Source organism: Salvelinus fontinalis, chromosome 37 (genome assembly GCF_029448725.1).
Source record: "Salvelinus fontinalis isolate EN_2023a chromosome 37, ASM2944872v1, whole genome shotgun sequence".
Lineage (NCBI taxonomy): Eukaryota > Metazoa > Chordata > Actinopteri > Salmoniformes > Salmonidae > Salvelinus > Salvelinus fontinalis.
The window spans coordinates 30211099-30231349 of record NC_074701.1 but is presented as its reverse complement, the minus strand read 5'-3'; the positions used below and the strand labels follow the sequence as shown (position 1 = coordinate 30231349).

Sequence of the window (20251 nt, the reverse complement as noted above, 5' to 3'; positions counted from 1 at the left end):
CCCTGTAGTCGCAAGAAGTTAAACAAGACTGAACGCTGCACAGCTCACCATTGTTTCACGTCGGCCTCCCGAGTGGCGCAGTGGTCTAAGACACTGCATCACAGTGCTAGCTGTGCCACTAGAGATTCTGGGTTCGGGTCCAGGCTCTGTCTCAGTGGTCTAAGACACAGCATCACAGTGCTAGCTGTGCCACTAGAGATTCTGGGTTCGGGTCCAGGCTCTGTCTCAGTGGTCTAAGACACTGCATCACAGTGCTAGCTGTGCCACTAGAGATTCTGGGTTCGTGTCCAGGCTCTGTCTCAGTGGTCTAAGACACTGCATCACAGTGCTAGCTGTGCCACTAGAGATTCTGGGTTAGAGTCCAGGCTCTGTCTCAGTGGTCTAAGACACTGCATCACAGTGCTAGCTGTGCCACTACAGATTCTGGGTTAGAGTCCAGGCTCTGTCTCAGTGGTCTAAGACACTGCATCACAGTGCTAGCTGTGCCACTAGAGATTCTGGGTTCTGGTCCAGGCTCTGTCTCAGTGGTCTAAGGCACTGCATCACAGTGCTAGCTGTGCCACTAGAGATTCTGGGTTCGGGTCCAGGCTCTGTCTCAGTGGTCTAAGGCACTGCATCACAGTGCTAGCTGTGTCACTAGAGATTCTGGGTTCGGGTCCTGACTCTGTCTCAGTGGTCTAAGACACTGCATCACAGTGCTAGCTGTGCCACTAGAGATTCTGGGTTCTGTTCCAGGCTCTGTCTCAGTGGTCTAAGACACTGCATCACAGTGCTAGCTGTGCCACTAGAGATTCTGGGTTCTGGTCCAGGCTCTGTCTCAGTGGTCTAAGGCACTGCATCACAGTGCTAGCTGTGCCACTAGAGATTCTGGGTTCGGGTCCAGGCTCTGTCTCAGTGGTCTAAGACACTGCATCACAGTGCTAGCTGTGCCACTAGAGATTCTGGGTTTGAGTCCAGGCTCTGTCTCAGTGGTCTAAGGCACTGCATCACAGTGCTAGCTGTGCCACTAGAGATTCTGGGTTCGGGTCCAGGCTCTGTCTCAGTGGTCTAAGACACTGCATCACAGTGCTAGCTGTGCCACTAGAGATTCTGGGTTCTGGTCCAGGCTCTGTCTCAGTGGTCTAAGACACTGCATCACAGTGCTATCTGTGCCACTAGAGATTCTGGGTTCTGGTCCAGGCTCTGTCTCAGTGGTCTAAGACACTGCATCACAGTGCTAGCTGTGCCACTAGAGATTCTGGGTTCTGGTCCAGGCTCTGTCTCAGTGGTCTAAGACACCGCATCACAGTGCTAGCTGTGCCACTAGAGATTCTGGGTTCGGGTCCAGGCTCTGTCTCAGTGGTCTAAGACACCGCATCACAGTGCTAGCTGTGCCACTAGAGATTCTGGGTTCGAGTTCAGGCTCTGTCTCAGTGGTCTAAGGCACCGCTTCACAGTGCTAGCTGTGCCACTAGAGATTCTGGGTTCTGGTCCAGGCTCTGTCTCAGTGGTCTAAGGCACTGCTTCACAGTGCTAGCTGTGCCACTAGAGATTCTGGGTTCTGGTCCAGGCTCTGTCTCAGTGGTCTAAGACACTGCATCACAGTGCTAGCTGTGCCACTAGAGATTCTGGGTTCTGGTCCAGGCTCTGTCTCAGTGGTCTAAGACACTGCATCACAGTGCTAGCTGTGCCACTAGAGATTCTGGGTTCTGGTCCAGGCTCTGTCTCAGTGGTCTAAGACACTGCATCACAGTGCTAGCTGTGCCACTAGAGATTCTGGGTTCTGGTCCAGGCTCTGTCTCAGTGGTCTAAGGCACTGCATCACAGTGCTAGCTGTGCCACTAGAGATTCTGGGTTCTGGTCCAGGCTCTGTCTCAGTGGTCTAAGACACTGCATCACAGTGCTAGCTGTGCCACTAGAGATTCTGGGTTCTGGTCCAGGCTCTGTCTCAGTGGTCTAAGGCACTGCATCACAGTGCTAGCTGTGCCACTAGAGATTCTGGGTTAGGGTCCTGACTCTGTCTCAGTGGTCTAAGACACTGCATCACAGTGCTAGCTGTGCCACTAGAGATTCTGGGTTCGGGTCCTGACTCTGTCCCAGCCGGCCGCGCCCGGGAGACCCTTGGGGTGGTGCGTAATTGGCCCAGCATCGTCTGGGTTAGGGGAGGGTTTGGCCGGCAGCGATGTCCTTGTCCCATCGCTCACTAGCGACTCCTGTGGTAGGCCGGGCGCAGTGTACGCTGTCACTGTCGCCAGGTCCACGTTGTTTCCTCCAACACATTGGTGCGGCTGGCTTCCGGGTTAAGCGGAAGCCAACCGGGTTAACCAATTGGATACCACAACATTGGGGAGAAAAAGGGGTAAAAGTTTAAAAATATATATATATATTTTTCATGTCAGTCTGGTTCAACCAGGATAGTAGACACCAATGTTTACTATTGAAATCAACAGCTTGCAGTTGGGAGGCAATAGATTTGGCAGCTGAGACATGGAGTTAGTCAGAGTTGGGGAAGGGGGCTGCTTTGTGGTCTTGCTGGCTCACAGACGGACTGGCTAGCATATTGACTAGCAGACTGACTGGCTAGCATATTGACTAGCTGACTGACTGGCTAGCATATTGACTAGCAGACTGACTGGACTGGCTGACTTAAGGTCTTTTTTTGAGAGGTCTTGTGAGCCACAGCACTGGGACAAATTAAGTCATCACTCTTTATATGAATCATCTACCTACATTCTTCAGTTACAGTGAGTGATTGATTGCATTAGTGAAGTATACATGTATTTGGTGAGGCAGCTATAGTCATCGCATACATCTGAAAGGCTGGTGTTTCAGAAAGATACAAGCACTCAAAACATAATAGATTGTTTAAAACAAACCAAGGTAAAAGTCGTGATTGAAGTCTTTAATATGGCCTCTCTTTCTATTGTGTCTGGTGCCTCTCCCATTCACTCTACACTGAAAGTGAAATAGACTGAGCAGTTCCCAGTGGAATACTAAGACAATGACACCACACAGACAGCCCGCTGGGCTACAGCTGAATCTACTTGAGATTCACAATGGAAGACTTGCATATACACGTAGCTTTTTTTTGTGCTGTTTTTTGTTGTTTTGTTTTTATATATCTCTCTCTCTCTCTCCATCCATCTCTTTCTCGCATTCTCATCCTCCCTACATGCCTCCCTCCTCTCTCGCTCTCTCGCCATCTCTCTCTCTTTATCTTGCTCTCTCTCTCGCCATCCATCCATCCATCCCTCTCTCTCTCTCTCTCCCTCCCTTCCTGACTCCCTCTCTTTCTTTGTAGTCTAATGTCTTGGCGCTATGATTACTAAACACACACACACAGTCATCTCTATATATTCATCTCTAATTAGAAGCTAGGAGAATTCAAAGGGTTGATATTGAAGTAGCTAATGTTTATGAACTCAAACTAAAAGACTTCCATTCTGATGAATGTTGAAGAGAAATTGTTCTTCGTTAAAACGTTCAATCATGTTTTTGTCTTATATTTGGCGACTATTAGTCATATTTTCTCCTTTGCTGTCAGGAACTGGACAGTAGTAATGATGGTTTTGGGATGGGAGAGGTTTGAGGCTTCTTTTGTCTAGCCATGTCTCGGGCAGCTGATCCAGTCTGTGATTGGCTGAAAACAAAAACCAGTGGGACTTGGGAACTGGAGGGCCAGAGTTGTGTTTCCCAGCTCTAGCCTTGGGCCAGAAGCCTCTGTACTGTAACTACACCCATATCCAGTTTCCAGGAGTCTCTCTCTAAGTACTGTACTTAAGTCAGCCATCTCGATGAGATCAGATGAGTCTTCTCCAGCGCGTAACATTTTTCATTTAACACAGTAAAAAAAAAAATATATATATATATATAGTTGAAGTCGGAAGTTTATATACACCTTAGCCAAATACATTTAAACTCAGTTTTTCCACAATTCCTGACATTTAATCCTAGTAACAATTCCCTGTTTTAGGTCAGTTAGGATCACAACTTTATTTTAAGAATGTGAAATGTCAGAATAATAGTAGAGAGAATGATTAATTTCAACTTTTATTTATTTCATCACGTTCCCAGTGGGTCAGAAGTTTACATACACCCAAATTAGTATTTGGCAGCATTGTCTTTAAATCGTTTAACTTGGTCAAATGTTTCGGGTAGCCTTCCACAAGCTTCCCACAATAAGTTGGGTGAATTTTGGCCCATTCCTCCTGACAGAGCTGGTGTAACTGAAACAGGTTTGTAGGCCTCCTTGCTCGCAGACGCTTTTTCAGTTCAGCCCACACATTTTCTATGGAATTGATGTCAGGGCTTTGTGATGGCCACTCCAATACCTTGACTTTGTTGTCCTTAAGCCATTTTGCCACAACTTTGGAAGTATGCTCAGGGTCATTGTTCATTTGGAAGACCCATTTGCGACCAAGCTTTAACTTCCTGACTGATGTCTTGAGATGTAGCTTCAATATATCCATATAATTTTCCTTCCTCATGATGCCATCGTTTTTGTGAAGTGCACCAGTCCCTCCTGCAGCAAAGCACCCCCACAACATGATGCTGCCACCCCCGTGCTTCACGGTTGGGAGGGTGTTCTTTGGCTTGTAAGCCTCCTCCTTTACCCTCCAAACATAACGATGGTCGTTATGGCCAAAGAGTTCTATTTTTGTTTCATCAGACCAGAGGACATTTCTCCAAAAAGTACGGTCTTTGTCCCCATGTGCAGTTGCAAACCGTAGGCTGGCTTTTTTATGGCGGTTTTGTAGCAGTGGCTTCTTCCTTGCTGAGCGGCCTTTCAGGTTATGTCGATATAGGACTCGTTTTACTGTGTATATAGATACTTTTGTACCTGTTTCCTCCAGCATCTTCACAAGGTCCTTTTGCTGTTGTTCTGGGATTGATTTGCACTTTTCACACCAACGTACGTTCATCTCTAGGAGACAGAACTCCTTCCTGAGCGGTATGACGGCTGCGTGGTCCCATGATGTTTATACTTGCATACTATTGTTTATACAAATGAACGTGGTACCTTCAGGTGTTTGGAAATTGCTCCCAAAGATGATCCAGACTTGTATAATTCTTCTATAATTTTTTTTCTGAGGTCTTGGCTGATTTCTTTTGATTTTCTCATGGTGTCAAGCAAAGCACTGAGTTTAAAGGTAGGCCTTGAAATACATCCACAGGTACACCTCCAACTGACTCAAATGATGTCAATTAGCCTATCAGAAGCTTCTAAAGCCATGACATCATTTTCTGGAATTTTCCAAGCTCTTAAAAGGCACAGTCAACTTAGTGTATGTAAACTTCTGACCAACTGGAATTGTGGTACAGTGAATTATAGTGAAGTGAAATAATCTTTCAATAAACAATTGTTGGAAAAATGACTTGTGTCATGTACAAAGTAGATGTCCTAACCGACATGCCAAAACTATAGTTTTTTAACAAGAAATTTGTGGAGTGGTTGAAAAACGAGTTTTAATGACTCCAACCTAAGTGTATGTAAACTTCCGACTTCAACTGTGCATATTTTTGATTAAAAAAAAAAAGTGATCATTTTGTGGTTGTTCTTGTTCGTCTTTTGGAGGATCATATGTTACTACTAACCCATACCGGCCATCCACAATGAATGATGGTAAAGAAGCCTATGTTGCCAGTCTGTTTCAGCTCTCTCAGCAACTCCCATTGAATTGTCATGCCAAACATGTTTGCAGGAGAGCAGAAACAGACCCAGACTGTCACCCAGGCTTAGTTGCTAATGAATAGTGTAGCACATTTCTGGTAACTTTCCCCAAACTCCCCAGTTTTCCAGAAATCCTGGTTGGAGGATTATGGGGTTCCTGCTTATAACCTCCTGATTCCGGGAATTTTCCAACTCTGGATTTTTGGAATTTTGGGAAGGTTATTTTTTTTCCCCTTCTCATGGAGAAAACATTATATTTTCTACATGTTTTGTACTGAGTGGTCCTAATATGTTTTGTGTTTCTGTTCTTCATTCCAGGCATGTTCTATGATTGATGAGGAAGTAGCGAAGGCTTTGGTTAATAGGAAACACAAGAACCTCCCTCTCCGCTGGTAAGACATGGTGATTTACGAGCCCTCTATCCTCATCATGCACAACATCTGCTCTCACAGACAGACACACTCTGGCTGCGTCCCAAATGGCACTCTATTCCTTATTTATTGCACTTCTTTTGCCCAGGGCCCAGGTAGACTCGTGCCATTTGGGACGCCGACCCCTTTCTTTGCTTGTTTTATAGACAAGAGGTCTCTACAATGACATTGATCTGGTTGTGATCTAGATGGATGGATATGCAGGCAGTACTGTTGTTTATATATTTGTGACAGACCTTGCAGATTGGGTTTGAGGAATAAGAGAGAAAAGGCAGACCGGTTTTGTTCTAGACCAGGGTTTCCCAAACCCGGTCCTAGGGCCCTCCCTGGGTGCATGTTTTGTTTTTTGCCCTAGCACTACACAGCTGATTCAAGTAACCAGCTCATCATTAAGCTTTGATTATTTGAATCAGTTGTGTAGTGCTAGGACAAAAACCAAAACGTGCACCCATGGGAGGCCCCAGGACTGATTTTTGGGGAACCCTGCTCTAGAGAAAAATCATTGACTGGTTTTGGTCTTCTACACTGAACAACAATATAAACGCAACATGTAAAGTGTTGGTCCCATGTTTCATGAGCTGAAATAAAATATCCCAGAAATGTTCCATACTCACAAAAAGCTTGTTTCTCTCAAATTTGGTGGACACATTTGTTTAAATCCCAGTTAGTGAGCATTTCTCCTTTGCCAAGATAATCCATCCACCTGACAGGCGTGGCATATCAAGAAGCTGATTAAACAGCATGATCGTTACACAGGTGCACCTTGTGCTGGGGACAATAAAAGACCACTCTAAAATGTGCAGTTTTGTCTCACAACACAATGCTACAGAATGGAGTTTGCAATTGGCATGCTGACTGCAGGACTGTCCACCAGAGCTGTTGCCGGGGAATTGAATGTTCATTTCTCTACCAAAAGCCGCCTCCAACATCGTTTTAAAGAATTTGGCAGTACATCCAACCGGCCTCGCAACCGCATACCATGTGTATGGCGTTGTGTGGGTGAGCGGTTTGCTGATCGATGTCAACATTGTGAAAAGTGTCCCATGGTGGCAGTGGGGTTATGGTATGGGCAGGCATAAGCTACGGACAACAAACACAATTGCATTTTATCAATGGCAATTTGAATGCACAGAGATACCGTGACGAGATCCTGAGGACCATTGTCGTTCCATTCATCCGCCGCCATCACCTTATGTTTCAGCATGATAATGCACTGCCCATGTCTCAAGGATATGTACACAATTCCTGGAAGCTGGGAATGGCCCAGGTTCTTCCATGGCCTGAGTACTCACCAGACATGTCACCCATTGAGCAGGTTTGGGATGCTCTGGATCGACGTGTACAACAGTGTGTTCCAGTTTTCGTAAATATCCAGCAACTTCGCACAGCCATTGAAGAGGGGCCGGACAACATTCCACAGGCCACAGTCAACAGCCTGATCAACTCTATGTGAAGGAGATGTGTCACGCTGCATGAGGCAAATGGTGGTGACACCAGACACTGGTTTTCTGATCCACACCCCTACCTTTTTTAAAGGTATCTGTTACCAACAGATGCATATCTGTATTCCCAGTCATGTGAAATCCATAGATTAGGGCCTGATGAATTTCTTTAAATTGACTGATTTTCTTATATGAACTGTAACTTGGTAAAATCTTTGAAATTGTTGCATGTTGCGTTTATTTCAGTATAGAATCTAGAGCAATGAGACCTGTCATAGAACATACAGACTTGTTTTTAGTGTTCTAGACCTGTCAGAGAACATACAGCCTGGTTTTAGTGTTGTAGACCTGTCAGTGAACATGCAGACTGGTTTTTAGTGTTGTAGATCTGTCAGAGAACATGCAGACTGGATTTTAGTGTTCTAGACCTGTCAGAGAACATGCAGACTGGTTTTTAGTGTTCTAGACCTGTCAGAGAACATGCAGACTGGATTTTAGTGTTCTAGACCTGTCAGAGAACATGCAGACTGGTTTTTAGTGTTCTAGACCTGTCAGAGAACATGCAGACTGGATTTTAGTGTTCTAGACCTGTCAGAGAACATGCAGACTGGTTTTTAGTGTTCTAGACCTGTCAGAGAACATGCAGACTGGTTTTTAGTGTTCTAGACCTGTCAGAGAACATGCAGACTGGTTTTTAGTGTTCTAGACCTGTCAGAGAACATGCAGACTGGTTTTTAGTGTTCTAGACCTGTCAGAGAACATGCAGACTGGTTTTTAGTGTTCTAGACCTGTCAGAGAACATGCAGACTGGATTTTAGTGTTGTAGATCTGTCAGAGAACATGCAGACTGGATTTTAGTGTTCTAGACCTGTCAGAGAACATGCAGACTGGTTTTTAGTGTTCTAGACCTGTCAGAGAACATGCAGACTGGATTTTAGTGTTCTAGACCTGTCAGAGAACATGCAGACTGGTTTTTAGTGTTCTAGACCTGTCAGAGAACATGCAGACTGGATTTTAGTGTTCTAGACCTGTCAGAGAACATGCAGACTGGTTTTTAGTGTTCTAGACCTGTCAGAGAACATGCAGACTGGATTTTAGTGTTCTAGACCTGTCAGAGAACATGCAGACTGGTTTTTAGTGTTCTAGACCTGTCAGAGAACATGCAGACTGGTTTTTAGTGTTCTAGACCTGTCAGAAGATATGCAGACTGGTTTTGGTGCTCTAGAGCAGCAAGAGAATGTGCATTAATGTTTTGCAATTTCACATGTTCACGTCTGCTCACATTTGACATGTATTAAGAGGTTTTTTATTTGACCTCAAACCCCCCTAAATGCATACTGAGTCAATCTCTGTCTAACGTTTTGGTTGGTATTTGGGAGGGAGGGGGAGTATAATAGATGCAACCTGTGATGTGTGAGGGGAAAAGAAAGGAGAGAGGCTATACTGTAAGTCATGCATATCAGATTACGCATTTCCCCCTGTTTTTATCATGGCCTTTAAGCAAACGCACCGCACACAATCTGGTGTGTGTGTGTGTGTGTGTGTGTGTCTGTGTGTCTGTGTGTGTCTGTGTGTGTCTGTGTGTGTCTGTGTGTGTCTGTGTGTGTCTGTGTGTCTGTGTGTCTGTGTGTCTGTGTCTGTGTCTGTGTCTGTGTCTGTGTCTGTGTGTGTGTGCAGTCACATGAGCCAGGAGGGTTGCCGAGCTCCTTGTCTGGTATTTCTTGATTCTTCATAAACACACTGTGTGTGCATGTGCGTATACTGTATGTGGAGATTGGATGTATTTCAGAACTTAAATGCTGGCCTTCTGCTCTGAAGAAACAGCTTGTTTCTGTTAGCAGCTATTGGCTACTGCTCCTTCCCTCACAGAGGGACGCTAGTCACTGTGTCTGTATGAATAACATTGTTTATGCATATTTTGATTCTTACAATTTAATCACAATGCCTCGATGCCTTGTGTTATAATTCTATCTCTCCAGTCATTTAGTATTGTGATGAATTGAGTGATAGTCAGTGATACTGTGTGATACACAGAGCAAACGTTTAGATTGAGAGTCATGGTGCGCTCAATGCTTGTCACTGATTGGTAGGTCATTTCTGTGTCAAACTAAAACGATTGCTAGTGATGAAAAAGCAGAGTGGTCTGGCTATCCGACATGACTTCACACAGCCTATGGTTGCATAATAGCTTTAAATAGATAGAAAAGCAATGCCCTTTTCTTCTTCAATGTTTGGATGAGGTGTGAATGAATCAATGATCTTCTACATAGAACCTCGACAACTGATATCAATCAGTTGTTATCAAAGTTAACCGGCTGATATGAAAGTCAATCAGAGGTTCCTTAGTTCAAGTCCCACCCAATCAGATAAATATTGTTGGGATTTGAAACCGAGGTAGATAGCTCATTCTGTCTCTTGAGTAGTAACTGGCAGTGCTCACACCTGGTCAGTCAGTTGATATTAAAGTGCAGCGCCTGATATGAAAAGCTAACAGGATAGCTGCTAGCCTATCAGAACAAGGGGGGTGGTGCAGGTACTGTAGCCTACATGCGTAAGAGCCTTTGTATCCATGCTTGAAATAGGATATTGTTACGTCTGTAATGCTGTAACACTCCCCTTTAGCAAACACTGATATCATGTTATCATGAATAAACACTAGTATCCTGGGACCATGTACAGGCTGTATACGCTAGATTATAGTGTGTGTGTGTTTGTGTGTCCGTCCACACATGTCTGTGTGTGTCTTGTCTGTAAGTGCATATGTGAGTAATGGAGTCCTTCTTCACCCCTCTGCTGTGTGACTGAGGCCAGTACCGTAGTGTACTTTCCCCTCTGGAGGGTGAGAGCCAGAGAGGAGGAGCTGGAGATAGCTGTGCCTGGGTCAGGATTAACACAGATGGGCCTCTCAATTCAATTCAGTTTAAGGGCTTTATTGGCATGGGAAATATATGTTAACATTGCCAAAAGCGAGTGAAGTAGTTATAATAAACAAAAGTGAAATAAACAATAACAATTAATAGTAAACATTACACTCCAAAAGAATAAAGACATTTCAAATTGCATTATGGGCAAATGGTTCAAGCTCAAAAGGGAAAATAAATAAACATAAATATGGGTGTATTTACAATGTTCTTCACTGGTTGCCCTTTTCTTGTGGTAACAGGTCAAAAATCTTGCTGCTTTGACGGAACACTCTCACCCCTTAACAACCTGCCTGGATGGAGGTGTGCTCTCCGACAACCTTTTCTCCAGTTCATATCACATGGGTGATTAGTAGACTCCATTCAGTCAGACCAGGGTCATATTCATTTATGCAAACCGTAGAAAAACGTTTTGCTACAGAAAATGGAAGCAAGCATTTCCTATTGGACAAATTCAAAATGGCCCCTCCCTATTTCCTGTTTGCTTTCTCTTGGTTCCTAGTGAATACACCCCTGGATTGCAGTATTTAGACTTATCAACACACTTTTTGCCTTGTCAAAACATGCAGAATGGTTTTAGGTAGGCTACTGTAACAACCCTCGGTAGACTCTTGGAATATATGCAGAAGTTTTTAAATGTAAAAGTATTTTGTCTGTAATGTATTTTTTCGTTGTATGTCGGACCCCAGTAAGACATGCTTTTGCCGTTGGTGTCGGATAATTTGGGATCTTAATGAATAAATAAAAAATAAAATAAAAAGTCTAGTATTGCCGATGTTGTGGTATACATGTTTTATGTTGTATTGCTTTATCATAACCTAATAACCTGGATAAATACACAGTACTGACATGAACACACATTTTATCCATATTCAAATCACTCTCAGTATTAATTGAAGTGACAGAGGGTCCTTAAAGCTGTGGTGTACTATATTACATGGTTATGTATGTAAGGATCCTTGACTGAGCCAGAACAGCTCATAGGAGCCTATCTCCTGTTTCTGTAGCGTGAGGCAGCTTGATGTACAAGTCCACCCCCTGGACAGGACGCTGGTCTACCCCCAATCTATCTCCTTAATGCTGAGTGCCAAGCAGAGAGGCATCAGGTCCCATTTTTTTTTGTCTTTGGTATGACTTGGCCAAGGATTGGACCCCAGCATTCCAATCTGTGGGCGGACGCTCTACGCACTGGGCCACTGAGTTGGTAGGGTAGTATACTGTAGTTTCTCTGAGACCTGCATGCTAATGTGTGAAGTTGGTAGGGTAGTATACTGTAGTTTCTCTGAGACCTGCATGCTAATGTGTGAAGTTGGTAGGGTAGTATACTGTAGTTTCTCTGAGACCTGCATGCTAATGTGTGAAGTTGGTAGCGTAGTATACTGTCGTTTCTCTGAGACCTGCATGCTAATGTGTGAAGTTGGTAGGGTAGTATACTGTAGTTTCTCTGAGACCTGCATGCTAATGTGTGAAGTTGGTAGGGTAGTATACTGTAGTTTCTCTGAGACCTGCATGCTAATGTGTGAAGTTGGTAGGGTAGTATACTGTAGTTTCTCTGAGACCTGCATGTTAATGTGTGAAGTTGGTAAGTATACTGTAGTTTCTCTGAGACCTGCATGCTAATGTGTGAAGTTGGTAGGGTAGTATACTGTAGTTTCTCTGAGACCTGCATGCTAATGTGTGAAGTTGGTAGCGTAGTATACTGTAGTTTCTCTGAGACCTGCATGCTAATGTGTGAAGTTGGTAGGGTAGTATACTGTAGTTTCTCTGAGACCTGCATGCTAATGTGTGAAGTTGGTAGGGTAGTATACTGTAGTTTCTCTGAGACCTGCATGCTAATGTGTGAAGTTGGTAGGGTAGTATACTGTAGTTTCTCTGAGACCTGCATGCTAATGTGTGAAGTTGGTAGGGTAGTATACTGTAGTTTCTCTGAGACCTGCATGCTAATGTGTGAAGTTGGTAGGGTAGTATACTGTAGTTTCTCTGAGACCTGCATGCTAATGTGTGAAGTTGATCATTGATTTGGAGCGAGGTCAGGGATTGCGTGTCATTCTGGAACAGTGTGTCATAATGGGGATCATTTCATTCCCAGAAACGCGCACACACACACACATCCACTTGTGCTGTATCTGGTGTTAATATGGAACGTCACAACCCGTACTATGGTGAAGGGGAAAGCAGCGTCTGTAACCACACAGACTAAATAACACTAAATCACATTACCAAACAAACAGTTAAGAGGATTATTTCTGATCTTTTGTTTTTCATTGGCTGGACAAATCTGCAGTCTAAAAAATAAATACTTATATATTTTTTTTACTGTCTGTCTGTCCACCATTTTTTATTTTCATTTTTCCGATCCAGATGAAGATGGTAATTTTGAACTCTGACCTTTATGCTATGTGGATTGTGTTTTTTTTGGCTTTTACAAGATCATTATTTAGCCCATTCCTGTTATAATGAGCTCAGTGAAAACACCACACACACACACACACACACACACACACACACACACACACACACACACACACACACACACACACACACACACACACACACACACACACACACACACACACACACACACACACACACACACACACACACACACAGGATTGTTATTACATGTATTTGTTTTCAAGCTTTCTTTTAAGTTTCTGTTTTTCCATTCTGTCCCACACACTTTATAATCTAGCGTATACAGCCTGTACATGGTCCCAGGATACTAGTGTTTATTCATGATAACATGATATCAGTGTTTGCTAAAGGGGAGTGTTACAGCATTACAGACGTAACAATATCCTATTTCAAGCATGGATACAAAGGCTCTTACGCATGTAGGCTACAGTACCTGCACCACCCCCCTTGTTCTGATAGGCTAGCAGCTATCCTGTTAGCTTTTCATATCAGACGCTGCACTTTGATATCAACTGACTGACTAGGTGTGAGCACTGCCAGTTACTACTCAAGAGACAGAATGAGCTATCTACCTTGCTTTCCATTAGGTTTTAGGTTTTATTTATTCACACTAAAGAAAAGAATTGAAAGACAAAACAGTGCAGATATAAACTGGTAAAAACGGTGTGAGGTTGGAAGCCTAAAAGGGCTGGTATGAAAACTACACCACAAATATAAGTACAAATAAAATGTTGTCTCAGTCAGTTAAACAAAAGCATATTAATTGTATTTGTACATGATATACTCAGTATTCAAGAAAAAGTGTGTGTGTGTGTTACATGGAGGGGATTATTGGTTAGTTTGGTTCATCAGGCTGACCCCCAGTCTTCGTTGGAAGTAATTGATGGATGATGACGTTTTGGCAATGTGAAGATAAGAATTCCAGAGTATGGTACCTTTGTATCTGATAGACAATTGACTATGAGGTGCAGCAGTGGGGAGGGTGAAGGTTATTGTAGTGTCTTGTGTTATATACAGTGGGGCAAAAAAGTATTTAGTCAGCCACCAATTGTGCAAGTTCTCCCACTTAAAAGGATGAGAGAGGCCTGTAATTTTCATCATAGGTACACTTCAACTATGACAGACAAAATGAGAATTTTTTCCCCAGAAAATCACATTGTAGGATTTTTAATGAATTTATCTGCAAATTATGGTGGAAAATAAGTATTTGCTCAATAACAAAAGTGTATCTCAATACTTTGTTATATACCCTTTGTTGGCAATGACAGAGGTCAAACGTTTTCTGTAAGTCTTCACAAGGTTTTCACACACTGTTGCTGGTATTTTGGCCCATTCCTCCATGCAGATCTCCTCTAGAGCAGTGATGTTTTGGGGCTGTTGCTGGGCAACATGGACTTTCAACTCCCTCCAAAGATTTTCTATGGGGTTGAGATCTGGAGACTGGCTAGGCCACTCCAGGACCTTGAAATGCTTCTTACGAAGCCACTCCTTCGTTGCCCGGGCGGTGTGTTTGGGATCATTGTCATGCTGAAAGACCCAGCCACGTTTCATCTTCAATGCCCTTGCTGATGGAAGGAGGTTTTCACTCAAAATCTCACGATACATGGCCCCGTTCATTCTGTCCTTTACACGGATCAGTCGTCCTGGTCCCTTTGCAGAAAAACAGCCCCAAAGCATGATGTTTCCACCCCCATGCTTCACAGTAGGTATGGTGTTCTTTGGATGCAACTCAGCATTCTTTGTCCTCCAAACACAACGAGTTGAGTTTTTACCAAAAAGTTCTATTTTGGTTTCATCTTACCATATGACATTCTCCCGATCTTCTTCTGGATCATCCAAATGCTCTCTAGCAAACTTCAGACGGGCCTGGACATGTACTGGCTTAAGCAGGAGGACACGTCTGGCACTGCAGGATTTGAGTCCCTGGCGGCGTAGTGTGTTACTGATGGTAGGCTTTGTTACTTTGGTCCCAGCTCTCTACAGGTCATTCACTAGGTCCCCCCGTGTGGTTCTGGGATTTTTGTTCACCGTTCTTGTGATCATTTTGACCCCATGGGGTGAGATCTTGCGTGGAGCCCCAGATCGAGGGAGATTATCAGTGGTCTTGTATGTCTTCCATTTCCTAATAATTGCTCCCTCAGTTGATTTCTTCAAACCAAGCTACTTACCTATTGCAGATTCAGTCTTCCCAGCCTGGTGCAGGTCTACAATTTTGTTTCTGGTGTCCTTTGACAGCTCTTTGGTCTTGGCCATAGTGGAGTTTGGAGTGTGACTGTTTGAGGTTGTGGACAGGTGTCTTTTATACTGATAACAAGTTCAAACAGGTGCCATTAATACAGGTAACGAGTGGAGGACAGAGGAGCCTCTTCAAGAAGAAGTTACAGGTCTGTGAGAGCCAGAAATCTTGCTTGTTTGTAGGTGACCAAATACTTATTTTCCACCATAATTTGCAAATAAATTCATTAAAAATCCTACAATGTGATTTTCTGGATTTTTTTTTTCTCATTTTGTCTGTCATAGTTGAAGTGTACTACCTATCTCATCTCTCATCTTCTCATCTTTTTAAGTGGGAGAACTTGCACAATTGGTGGCTGACTAAATACTTTTTTGCCCTACTGTAGATGGATTTCAGAATGAACCTGTAAGAATCCATTGAAGGGTTTAGGTAAACTGCATTGGAGGTATGAGTATTTGTAGATGAAAGTGCATCATTCCCAACAATATTAATCTGATTGGGTGAGACTTGAACTAATAGACATCTGATTTGGTGGGACTTGAACTAATGAACATCTGACTTTCTTATCAGCCGGTTTACTTTAATAACATGTTACATTTACATCTACATTTGAGTCATTTAGCAGACGCTCTTATCCAGAGCGACTTAGTTAGTACATTCGTCTTAAGATAGCTAGGTGAGACAACCAAAAATCAAATCAAATGTTATTGGTCTCATACACATTTTTAGCAGATGTTAATGCGAGTGTAGCGAAATGCTTGTGCTTCTAGTTCCGACAGTGCAGTAATATCTAACAAGTAATCTAACAATTCCCCAACAACTACCTAATACACACAAATCTAAAGAGGCGAATGAGAATATGTACATATGGATGAGCGATGGCCGAGCGGCATAGGCAAAATGCAATAGATGTTATAAAATACAGTATTTAAACTCAGCAAATAACTTCACAGATCTTCATTTTAAAGAGTTAAAACGCTGTCTCCCATGCTTTTTCAATTAACCATAAACAATTAATGAACATGCACCTGTGGAACGGTCATTGAGACACTAACAGTTTACAGACGGTAGACAATTAAGGTCACTGTTCTGAAAACTTAGGACACTAAAGAGGCCTTTCTACTGACTCTGAAATTCACCAAAAGAAAGATGCCCAGGGTCCCTGCTCATCTGCGTGAATGTGCCTTAGGCATGCTGCAAGGAGGCATGAGGACTGCGGATGTGGCCAGGGAAATAAATTGCAATATCCGTACAGTGAGACACCTAAGACAGCACTACAGGGAGACAGGACAGACTGCTGATCGTGCTCGCAGTGGCAGATCACGTGTAACAACACCTGTACAGGATCGGTATGTCCGAACATCACACCTGTGGGACAGGTACAGGATGGCAACAACAACTGTCCGAGTTACACCAGTAACGCACAATCCCTCCATCAATGCTCAGACTGTCCACAATAGGCTGAGAGAGGCTGGACTGATGGCTTGTAGGCCTGTTGTAAGACAGGTCCTCACCAGACATCACCGGCAACAACGTCGCCGACGCTGGACCAGACAGGACTGGCAAAAAATCCTCCTCCCTCATGTGGTACCCTTCATGCAGGCTCACCCTGACATGTCCCTCCAGCATGATAATGCCACCAGCCATACTGCTCGTTCTGTGCGTCATTTCCTTCAAGACAGGAATGTCAGTGTTCTGCCATGGCCAGCGAACAGCCCGGATCTCAATCTCAATGAGCATGTCTGGGACCTGTTGGATCGGAGGGTGAGGGCTAGGGCCATTCCCGACAGAAATGTCCGGGAACTTGCAGGTGCCTTGGTGGTAGAGTGGGGTAACACACTAGATCCTGTTACTTTTGATTTTGACCCCCCCCCCCCCCCCCCCCCAAGTTTCACATGTCTGTGGAACTTGTTCAGTTTATGTCTCAGTTGTTGACTCTTATGTTCATACAAATATTTTCACATGCTATGTTTGTTGAAAATAAACGCAGTTGACAGTGAGAGTATATTACTTTTTTTGCTGAGTTTACATATGATCTGAGTAAAGTAACATATGTAAACATTATTAAAGTGCCATTATTTCAAATGGCATTGTTTAAAGTGACTAGTGATCCTTTTATTGAAGTGTCCAGTGATTGGGTCTCAATGTAGGCAGCAGCCTCTCTGAGTTAGTGATTGCTGTTTAGCAGTCTGATGGCTTTTTTTGAGTCTCGCGGTCCCAGCCTTGATGCACCTGTACTGACCTCGCCTTCTGGATGGCAGCGGTGTGAACAGGCCGTGGCTCGGGTGGTTGTTGTCCTTGATGATCTTTTTGGCCTTCCTGTTGCATCGGCTGCTGTAGGTGTCATGGAGGGCAGGTAGTTTGCCCCCGTTGATGCGTTGTGCAGACCGCATCACCCTCTGAAGAGCGTTGTGGTTGAGGGCGGTGCAATTGCCATACCAGGCTGTGATACAGCCCGACAGGATGCTCTCGATTGTGCATCTGTAAAAGTTTGTCAGGGTTTTGGGTGACAAGCTAAATTTTTTCGGTCTCCTGAGGTTGAAGAGGCGCTGTTACGACTTCTTCATCACACTGTCTGTGTGGGTGGACCATTTCAGTTTGTCCTTGATGTGTATGCCGAGGAACTTTCCACCTTCTCCACTGCTGTCCCGTCGATGTGGATAGGGGTGTTCTCCCTCTGCTGTTTCCTGAAGTCCACGACCATCTCCTTTGTTTTGTTGCCATTGAGTGAGAGGTTATTTTCCTGACACCACTCTCCGAGTGCCCTCTTCTCCTCCCTGTAGGCCGTCTCGTTGTTGTTGGTTATCAAGCCCACTGTTGTGTTGTCTGCAAACTTGATGATTGAGTTGGAGGCGTGCGTAGTCGTGGGTGAACAGGGACTACAGGACGGGGCTGAGCACGCACCCTTATGGAGCCCCAGTGTTGAGGGTCAGCGAAGTGGAGATGTTGTTTCCTACCTTCATCACCTGGGGGCAGCCCGTCAAAGTCCAGGAGCCAATTGCACAGGGCGAGGTTGAGACCCAGAGCCTCCAGCTTGATGATGAGCTTAGAGGGTACAATGGTGTTGAATGCTGAGCTGTAGTCAATGAACAGCATTCTTACATAGTTGTTCCTTTTGTCCAGATGGGATAGGGCAGTGTGATGGTGATTGCATCTGCTGTGGACCTGTTGGGGCGGTATGCAAACTGAAGTTGGTCTAGGGTGAGGTGGAGGTGATATGATCCTTGACTAGTCTCTCAAAGCACTTCATGATGACAGAAGTGAGTGCTATGGGGCAGTAGTCATTTAGTTCAGTTATCTTTATCTTCTTGGGTACAGGAACAATGGTGGCCATTGTGATGCATGTGGGGACAGCAGACTGGGATAGAGAGCGATTGAATATGTCTATAAACACACCAGCCAGCTGTCTGGTTTTTGTTTTTGTAGTCCATGATTTCCTGTAGACCCTGCCACATACGTCTCGTATCTGAGCCACTGAATTGCATTTCCACTTTGTCCCTGTACCGGTATTTTGCTTGTTTGATTGCCTTGTGGAGGGAATAACTACACTGCTTATATTCAGCCTATTCCCAGACCTCTTTTCATGGTTAAATGCGGTGGTTCACGGTTTCAGTTTTGCACAAATACCGCCATCCATCCCCGGTTTTTGGTTAGGGTAGGTCTTATTAGTCGCAGTGGGTACAACATCTCCAATGCACATGTTGTTCTCTGAGGCTGACCGGAATATATCCCAGTCCGTGTGATCAAAGCAATCTTGAAGCGTGGATTCCGATTGGTCATACCAGCGTCGAATGGTTCTAGTCTCTGGTACATCCTGTTTGAGTTTCTGCCTATAAGACTGTAGGAGCAAGATGGCGTCGTGGTCGGAATTGCCGAAGGGAGGACGGGGGAGGGCTTTGTATGCATTGCGGATGTTAGAGTAGCAGTGAACGAGTGTATTACCCCCGCAAGTACTGCAATCAATATGCTGATAGAGTTTAGGTAGCCTTGTTTTCAAATTTACTTTGTTAAAATCCCTAGCTACAATAAATGCAGCCTCCGGATATATGGTTTCCAGTTTACATAGTCCAGTGAAGTTCTTTGAGGGTCGTCGTGGTGTCTGCTTGAGGGGGAATGTACACAGCTGTGACGATAACTGACGAGAATTATTTTGGGAGGTAATATGGCCGGCATTTGATTGTAAGGAATTCTTGGTCGGGTGAGCAGAAGGACTTGAGTTCCTGTATGTTGTTATGATAACACTATGAGTCGTTATTCATGAAGCATACACCCCCGCCTTTCCTCATCCCAGGGAGGTGTTTATCTCTGTCGGTGCGATGCATGGAGAAGACCTGTGGCTGAACCGATATATTGAGTGAGCCATGTTTCCGTGAAACAGAGAATGCTACAATCTCTGATGTCTCTCTGGAAGGCAACCCTTGCTCGAATTTCGTCTACCTTGTTGTCAAGAGACGTTGGAAATTGGCGAGTAGTATACTCGGGAGCGGTGGGCGACGTGCACGTCTACGGAGCCTGACCAGGAGGTCGCTCCGTCTGCGGCGCCGTTGTTTTGGGTTGGCTTCTGGGATTCGGTCCATTGTCCTGGGTGGTGGTCCAAACAGAGGATCCGCTTCGGGAAAGTCGTCTTCCTGGTCATAATGTTGGTAAGTTGACGTCGCTCTTATATCCAGTAGTTCTTCCTGGCTGTATGTAATAAGACTTAAGATTTTCTGGGGTAACAATGTAAAAAATAATACATAAACTAAATACAGCATAGTTTCCTAAGGACTCGAAGCGAGGCAACCATCTCTGTCGGCGCCATTTTGTCACAGGCATAGTAAGTACACTTTTCCTCAAAGTAGTTATCAGCAAATTACCACTCTCCATATTTTCATGCATAGTGGGGGCTGCATCATGTTTACATTTACATTACATTTACATTTAAGTCATTTAGCAGACGCTCTTATCCAGAGCGACTTACAAATTGGAAAGTTCATACATATTCATCCTGGTCCCCCCGTGGGAATTGAACCCTGGTCCCCCCGTGGGAGTTGAACCCACAACCCTGGCATTGCAAGCGCCATGCTCTACCAACTGAGCCACACGGGATGGGTTATGGGTATGCTTGTAAGGACTGGGGAGTTTTTCAGGATAAAAAATAAACGGAATGGCGCTAA

The 20251-nt window shown here is 44.3% G+C and overlaps 1 protein-coding gene across 6 annotated transcripts in view; it reads left to right on the top strand.

The window, feature by feature from the left end:
* Positions 1-20251, top strand: part of LOC129836491 (zinc finger MIZ domain-containing protein 1-like) — a 316322-nt gene that overhangs the window by 115112 nt on the left and 180959 nt on the right. For all 6 annotated transcript variants that reach the window (XM_055902766.1, XM_055902768.1, XM_055902764.1 and 3 more), the window contains exon 2: positions 5969-6042. The gene's annotated coding sequence lies outside the window, so the exon portion shown is untranslated. The remainder of the gene's footprint in view (positions 1-5968; positions 6043-20251) is intronic.